We start from the raw sequence: 7,625 nt of genomic DNA on the forward strand, positions 1-7,625 counted from the left end.
CAGCTCCAAATTGCTAGGATTCTTTCTTTCTTTCTTTCTTTCTTTCTTTCTTTCTTTCTTTCTTTCTTTCTTTCTTTCTTTCTTTCTTTCTTCTTTCCTTCCTTCCTTCCTTCCTTCCTTCCTTCTTTTCTTCCTTTCTTGGTTTCTGGGAACAGGGTTTCTCTGTGTAGCTCTTGGCTGTCCTGGAAAAAACACCTCTATAGACCAGGCTAGCCTCAAACTCAGGAACTCAGAGATCCCCCTGCCTCTGCCTCCCGAGTGCTGGGATTAAAGGCACGGACCACCACTCTCTGGTCAAAGGTTATTTATTTCTTAACAGGATCATAGAAACATGAAAAATTAGGTGTGTATGGTGGTACACACCTGCAATCCCAGTACTCGGGAGGCAGAGGCAGGGGGAATCATGATTTGAAGGCCAGTCTGAGGAACACAGTGAGATCCTGTCTGAATGACAGAGAGCGCTGAGCCTGTAAAGTGCTTGCTGGGTTAGTATGAGGAACTGAGTAAGGCCCTCCAGCACTCACATGGAAAACCTGTCCCACCAGGGCTGTGGTGGAGCTTAGGGGTCTCCTCAGCCAGTCAGTCTAGGCCAACTGGTGAGCTCCAAGTTCGAGGAGAGACCTTGCCTCAAAATAAGGTGGAGCATGGTAGAGGTCCTGACAGACCTCTGTCCCCACAGAGCCTCACATGTGGGCATGCATACACCTGTACACACCCACAGAAAAAGAAACACGGAAGGAAGAAAGCAAGGAAAGACGAATAAAGGAGAAAAAAAACGAAGTAAGAAGAGACATTTGTACATTGTGTGATTTCTGAGTCCTGGTTTTATCCTCTTTACCTAATGAGGCCAAACATTGTTCTCCATGGTGAGATAAAATAATCTTTAAGAGAACATGCTGAACAGTCCGGATATGCAAAGCAACAATGAGTACTTTGCATGCCCATGACAGGAAGAAGCAAAGAAATGGCCCAGCCTGCCAACCCTGGTTGTTTTGTGAGGCCTGAGGCAACTGAGAGCAGGGGAATACACCAGACCATTAACTCTCTTAGCTCTGTTAGCTCTGTTCTGCAGGCCTAAAATACTGATGGAAAGTCACAGGGCCTCAGGACCCTTTCAAGTAGGTGGATTCACTTTTCCCCCTTAAAAAACTGACCAAAGTATAAGGGACTTCTCCAAGCCACCCAGAGCTTATGTGGTTGAGCAAGACGATCCCAACAAAAGTAGTAGGGCCAGGGAGCTGGAGAGATGGCTCAGTGGGTAAGAGCACTGACTGCTCTTCCGAAGGTTCTAAGTTCAAATCCCAGCAACCACATGGTGGCTCACAACCATCCATAATGAGATCTGAGGCCCTCTTCTGGTGTGTCTAAAGACAGCTATATATAATATAATTATGTATTATAATGATAAATAAATCTTAAAAGGAAAAAGTAGCCGGGCGATGGTGGCGCACACCTTTAATCCCAACACTTGGGAGGCAGAGGCAGAGGCAGGNGGATTTCTGAGTTNGAGGCCAGCCTGGTCTACANAGTGAGTTCCAGGACAGCCAGGGCTACACAGAGAAACCCTGTCTTGAAAAACCAGGAAAAAAAAAAAAGTGGTAAAGCCAAAGCCAGAGCCAACACTAAGCATCAATCAAGCGATGACAGTTTTTTCAAGAGCCCTGTGGTAGCTCTCTTTAGCCTTCCAGGAAACCAGCTCAGAGCTAAAGGAAGTCTCAGGAAGTTACCAAGCTAGTAAGTTCCAGACTTCAGATTCCAGGCCCACACAAAGCCCAGACTTCGGGCTTCTTTGGAGTTGAGTTGTAGCTATCTACCCTTTAGACGGTGGCCCTGTCTTTCCCTAGGTTGACCTCTGACTTGCTTCTCTCCACAGGCATCTGTGTGGGTGAGGCAGCAGAGCAGGGACACCCATCATCTGCTGTGTTCCCTGATCTGTGGGGTGGCCTGGTGGCTTGAGGTTAGTAGGCATTGGGAGGAAACTCGGCGCAGAGGGCCCAGGCTCTCTCTGCTTTCTCCAGATGACCCACAGTCAGGGGGAGGTACCACCAAGGGGTATGTGACCTCCATGAGGAATTAGGGTTGACAAACCTTGGACAAGGAGGTGAAGAGAGTGATCCAGAATCTAGGAAAAGGGAGCACGAATTTGGCCTGGGGAAGGGGGATGGGGGACTGGAATTCTGGCTTCTCTTGGCAACCTATTTTTTTTTAAAGATGTATTTTATTTTATGTGTGTTTCTGCATATGGGGTTGTGCACATATGAGTGCAGATGCCAAAAGAGTTTAGAAGATGATATCATCTGGGATTGCAGGTAGTTGTAAGCCTGTGGGTTCTGGGAACCAAACTCAGATCTTGTGTGAGCATTGCACTCTCTTGGCTACTAAAGCATCCCACAGCGGTGGTGTATCTTTTGGGTTGCCTGCTTACAGTTTGCCCTCTGGTGTCCTCTAGCTCCATGATAGTTCAGCTGGGTTAAGACTGCTCCCCTGGGGAAGTCACTTCCCAGCCACCTTTTCCGGGTCTGCGAGCAAGTGCCAAGTTTCAGAATTCAGATTCCTTCTGCAATCCGGAAGGGTTGTTCTGCATGTTCCTTGCTGAGAACAACTTAATTGTTAAACAGGTCAGTGTCTTCAGGAGTGCAAACTCTAGCCAGATTTCCCTGGTCCTTAGATGTGTCCCCAAAGATCAGGTAAATGTTTCAGGGGACAGTAAACCACTTCCCTCCCCAAGATGGGGGTCTAATACAGTCCAGGCTGGCCTTGTACTTGCTATATAGCCAAAGATGACCCGCAACATCCGATCCTCCTAAGTGCTGAGATTATAGGTGGGTGCCACCTCACTAGACAAGGCTAGTTATCTTTCTAACCCTCCCCCCAGATCCATTGGCACAGATCGAAGGGTTTTTGTGTTTGTTGTGATGCCAAGTGGGACCTTGGGCCTTGGGCCTGCCAAGGCCACACTCCCAGCTTAAGAACAGATTTTTAAAGAATTTTTCTCAAGCTAACGGCAGGCTGTTATTTCTCTGATCGCTCTGGTAGTCAGAAAAATGGCAGCAGTGATTTACTGAGTCCCCTGAATGGTCACCGCGTGGCTGCTGGGATTTGAACTCAGGACCTCTGGAAGAGCAGTCAGTGCTCTTAACCGCTGAGCCATCTCTCCAGCCCCTTAGCTTTTTATTTTTAACTCCTCTTCTGATTCCTGCTGAACCAACCAAGTGTACCTGCTGTCTTCCCAGACCCCAGACACTTGGGACCAGCTGGCCTGGCTCTTCTTTTGTTGTGTGAACTTGAGTAAGCCACAGATCTCCAAACAGCACCATAGTACTGTCATGGAGGTGTTGTCTGTGACTGAGAACTGGCTGGGAAGGCCCATGTGGAGCCTGGATTTTACTAGCTTGGAAGTCAGAAAGAAAGGGAGGAGGGGTATCTTTAGCCCCACCCTCCCATGACATCACACAAGACACCCCCAGGCCCTTGGAAGCCCCACCCCTAGGGTCCCTCATCTGTACAAGTGCCACTTAGCCCTTGGCATCTGGTGACTTTGTACCTTCCCACAGCGGCTATCATTGGTTCCAGGATCCAGAGAAATGCACGCCCCCAGGTACCTAGTATAGTTGGAGAGGCCTAGTGGAAGGTGTGGCGTTAGACTGAGCTGGCTGTCCAGGCTAGGCAAGGCCTGGCTGCTTAATTGGCAGATCATTCTGGGTACCCTAGGGTTTCTTTCTCCATAGTCAGCTCTTTCCATTGACTCAGGCTTCACCTCTGCCCCTGATTTCTCAGGTAGATCTCTGAGTTCAAGGCCAGCCTGGTCTACAGAGCTATGCAGAGAAACCCTGTCTTGAAAAACAAAACAAAACAAAAACAAAACAAAACAAAACAAAAGAGTGTCCAGGTTTCCCAGCAGAGCACTGGGCCACTCTCCCTCTTCCTCTGCCCTTGAATAAGAATCTCTTTATAGGGGCTGGAGAGATGGCTCAGCGGTTAAGAGCACTGACTGCTCTTCCCAAGGTCCTGAGTTCAAATCCAAAAACCACATGGTGGCTCACAGCCATCCGCAATGAGATCTGATGCCCTCTTCTAGGGTGTCTGAAGACAGCGACAGTGTACTTACGTATAATAATAAATAAATCTTTAAAAACTAAAAAGAATCTCTTTATCTCTCTGGAGTGCAGCTTATGTAACAACAAAATGGGGGACTAGTGTTTTCCTCCCAGAGAGGTCACAAGAAATGATTACAGAAAGGTAGTGAAGAATGAACATATAGAACGAACTGTGGTTTTTACCTGGCTTTATCATGTAGTCATGACTGGGAAAGGAGGCCTAAGCCATGTAAACTTGACATATGTAGGGTTCAACAAAGCTGAGTAGATTTTGCTATGGAACTTTCCAGAGCCTATGATATGTCCTCGTGCTGGGGAGGGACAGGAGTGGGAGATGGAGCCTTAGACTTAACAGATCACAGACACCCAGTCACTAGGTGTCCATAGACTCCATCCAGCTTCATTGTTCCCAGAGCAGAGAGTAAGCCTTGCTGTCCTGGCTAAGTCCAGGAGGGATCTCTCAGGTCTGGTGTCCTTGTGGGCCATACAAGGTGTATTCTGAAGCCTCTTCTACCCCCGAGGACAAAACTCTGGACACCAATGGAGGCCACGTTGTTATGGCTGAAGTCCATTCTCTTAAGAAGAGGGAGAAGCCCTGGGTGGAGATTGTTAATAGGTAATCTGACGGCTTCTTGAGTCTGTGTTGAGCCAGGCTTTCTGAGGTGAGGGAATCAGAAGAGCCCCATGCTAAGGCCCCCCCCCCCCTACAGTGGTGTGTGGCTGATCCAAGTCTCAAAGCCTAGAGGGTGGGCTTTAGAGGGAGAGCAGGTGTGGGGCAAGTCCTGATGCCACCCGCACACAGCAAGCTCTTGAATTGTGCCTGCATCCCTGGGTGGTCTGGGGGGGGTAGAGGCAGTGAGGCTCAGAGGACATAGTCACCTCCACATACGGTAGCTGGGGCAAAGGCATCTGGCCGGGCATCTGAGAATCTGTGGGCAGAACACTGCGTGCTGAGCCCAGAAAGCTTGTTCAGGGAGTTGTCCGGTAGATAGCAAAAGAAAGTGGTGTCCGAGGGTTACCGTTGCAGTGGTGAGCTCCGTGGCCCAAGCCATTTGGGGAGGAAAGGGTTTTATTTGGCTTATGCTTGCTTCCACAGTACATACAATAGTTCATTTCCATAGGAAGTCAGAACAGGAACTCACACGGGGTAGGGACCTGGAGGCAGGAGCTGATGCAGAGGCCATGGAGGGGTGTTGCTGACTGGCTTGCTCCTCATGGTTTGCTCAGCCTGCTCTCTCACAGAACCCAGCCCATGGATGGCCCCACCCACAATTGGCTGGATTAAGGAGCAGGCAGCAGGCAAATGTGCTGTGTGTTATTAAAGGAATGACAAATAGTGCCTGTCACTATGTCTTAAATATTAGCTATTTTTTTCTTCTCTGTGATAAAATACTTGACAAAGGTAACTCAAGTAAGGAAGGGTTGGTTTGGGCTCACAGTTCGAGGGTGCTCAGTCCATCATGGTCAGGAAGGCTCCATGGTGTGTACTTCAGGCAGCTGGTCACAGTGCACCCAGTCAGGTCGCAGAAAGCAAGGAAGGCTGGTATGTAGTATGTTCTCTCTCTCTCTCTCTCTCTCTCTCTCTCTCTCTCTCTCTCTCTTTCTCTGCTTTTTGGATTTTTTTTTAAATTGGAAGTATAAATTTTTAATACAATGTATTTTAATTAGAGTTTCCCCTCCCCCAACTTCTCCCAGATCCTTCCACTTCCCCACTCACCCCAGACTATGTCCTTTCTTTCTTTCTCTCACTAGAACAAACAGGCATCTGAAATAATAATAATAATAATAATAATAAATCATATAATATATATAATATAATAATATATTATATAATAATTATATTATATATATTATTATTATTATTAGGACAAAATATACAAACAAACAAACAACAACAACAATAAAAATCCAAAGGGAAAAAAAAAAACAGAAGAACCACAGGCAGATGCTGAGATGCACACACGCACACGTGCACACACACACACACACACACAGAAAACTCATAAAAAATAAAATAAAATAAAATCAGAGACCATAATATATAAGCAAAAAAAAAAAATGTGTGTGTGTATATGTGAAGCCCAAAGTGTTGTGAGACAAAAACAAAACAAAATGAAAACACATAAAAACAACAAAAAAAAATCATCCTCCTCTTTCAAAAAAAAAAAAAAAAAGAAAAGAAAAGAAAAAGGTGAGTTCATTTTGTGTTGGCCGTCCACTGCTGCAAGGGGCCTACCCGTATGGTTTGCATACCCAGTCAGACTCCATTGAGAAAACAAATGTTTCCTTTGTAAGCGGTTAACTTCTGGGTTAGGCAAGTCTGGCTGTGTTTATTTCCCTCCCAGTATTCTTCATCTCTAATCTGGCTTAGACCTGTGCAGGCCCTGGGCATGCCGCCTTGGTCTCTGTGAGTTCAAACCCCAGGGCACGGGGCAGGAGGTTGTTGCAGGTTGCCCTTGAGTCCTAGTTCTAGATAAACCAAGTTTATTCCCTCTTCCTGGAACTCAGAGCTTGGGACTGCTCCTGTTCTGATTCCCACCGAGCCTATGTCCCACCCCCTAACTTCCTTCCCTTTTTATTCTACAATGTATATCCACAAAGTATGGAGGCAAACTGCGCAGCCTCTGAGCTCATGTAACCGAATGCCCATGAGAGGTATAACCGTGTGATGGTAAACACTCAAGTAGAGGTCAAGGGGGCAAAGAAGAAATAGGTTTTGAGACGGGCAGTGGTGGCACACGCCTTTAATCCCAGCACTTGGGAGGCAGAGACAGGTGGATTTCTGAGTTCGAGGTCAGCCTGGTCTACAGAGTGAGTTCCAGGCCAGCCTGGGCAAGGAATAGGTTTTGAAGAATTAATAGGAGTTTGCTGAGTAGACAAGGTGGGGAGGATGCCACAGTAGAGGGAGCGGCTTTGTGCAACGTGGTGACGTGGTGACGTGAAGCAGCGTCTGCAACAATCTGATAAGGAGCAAAGAGCACTGTGGCTGGGTTGTAAGGCAGGAGGAGGAAGTGGGTGGGGTGGGGGAGCAGGGGATGGATTATACAAAGGGAGGGGCAGTGGGAGTCCCTCTGGATGGGTTGTAGGTAGAGGTCATAGGTCTGTTAATAAGGTCATTGTCCTTCAGTGAGTATGGAGCACAAGCTCCCGGGTTCAGAGAACCTGTTCCCACATTCTGAGTTCAGTGTGGCTATACTAAAGCAGAGAAAAATAGCTGGGGCCACTGTGTGCTGATTGGCTGGAAAGGAAGTGACTGAGGCAGGGCAATTTATGAATGAATGAGTGCTCTGTGTATACCTGCAGGCCAGAAGAGGGCATCAGATCCCATTACAGATGGTTGTGAGCCACCTGGTTGCTGGGAATTGAACTCAGAACCTTTGGAAGAGCAGTCAGTGCTCTTACCTGCTGAGCCATCTCTCCAGCCTGGCTTCTGCTTCTGCTGCTGCTGCTTCTTCTTCTTCTTCTTCTTCTTCTTCTTCTTCTTCTTCTTCTTCTTCTTCTTCTTCTTCTTCTTCTTCTTCTTCTTCT

General features: G+C 47.3%; 1 protein-coding gene across 4 annotated transcripts in view; it reads left to right on the plus strand.

Moving 5' to 3' along the window:
* The window catches only part of Paqr7 (progestin and adipoQ receptor family member 7), an 11,723-nt gene that overhangs the window by 1,982 nt on the left and 2,116 nt on the right, over window positions 1-7,625 (plus strand). For 2 of the 4 annotated variants that reach the window (XM_029540076.1, XM_029540077.1), the window contains exon 2: window positions 1,874-1,957. The exons of the other annotated variants lie outside the window; for them this stretch is intronic. The gene's annotated coding sequence lies outside the window, so the exon portion shown is untranslated. The remainder of the gene's footprint in view (window positions 1-1,873; window positions 1,958-7,625) is intronic. 4 annotated transcript variants of the gene reach the window in all.

This window comes from Mus pahari, chromosome 6 (assembly GCF_900095145.1).
Source record: "Mus pahari chromosome 6, PAHARI_EIJ_v1.1, whole genome shotgun sequence".
Classification (NCBI taxonomy): Eukaryota; Metazoa; Chordata; class Mammalia; order Rodentia; family Muridae; genus Mus; species Mus pahari.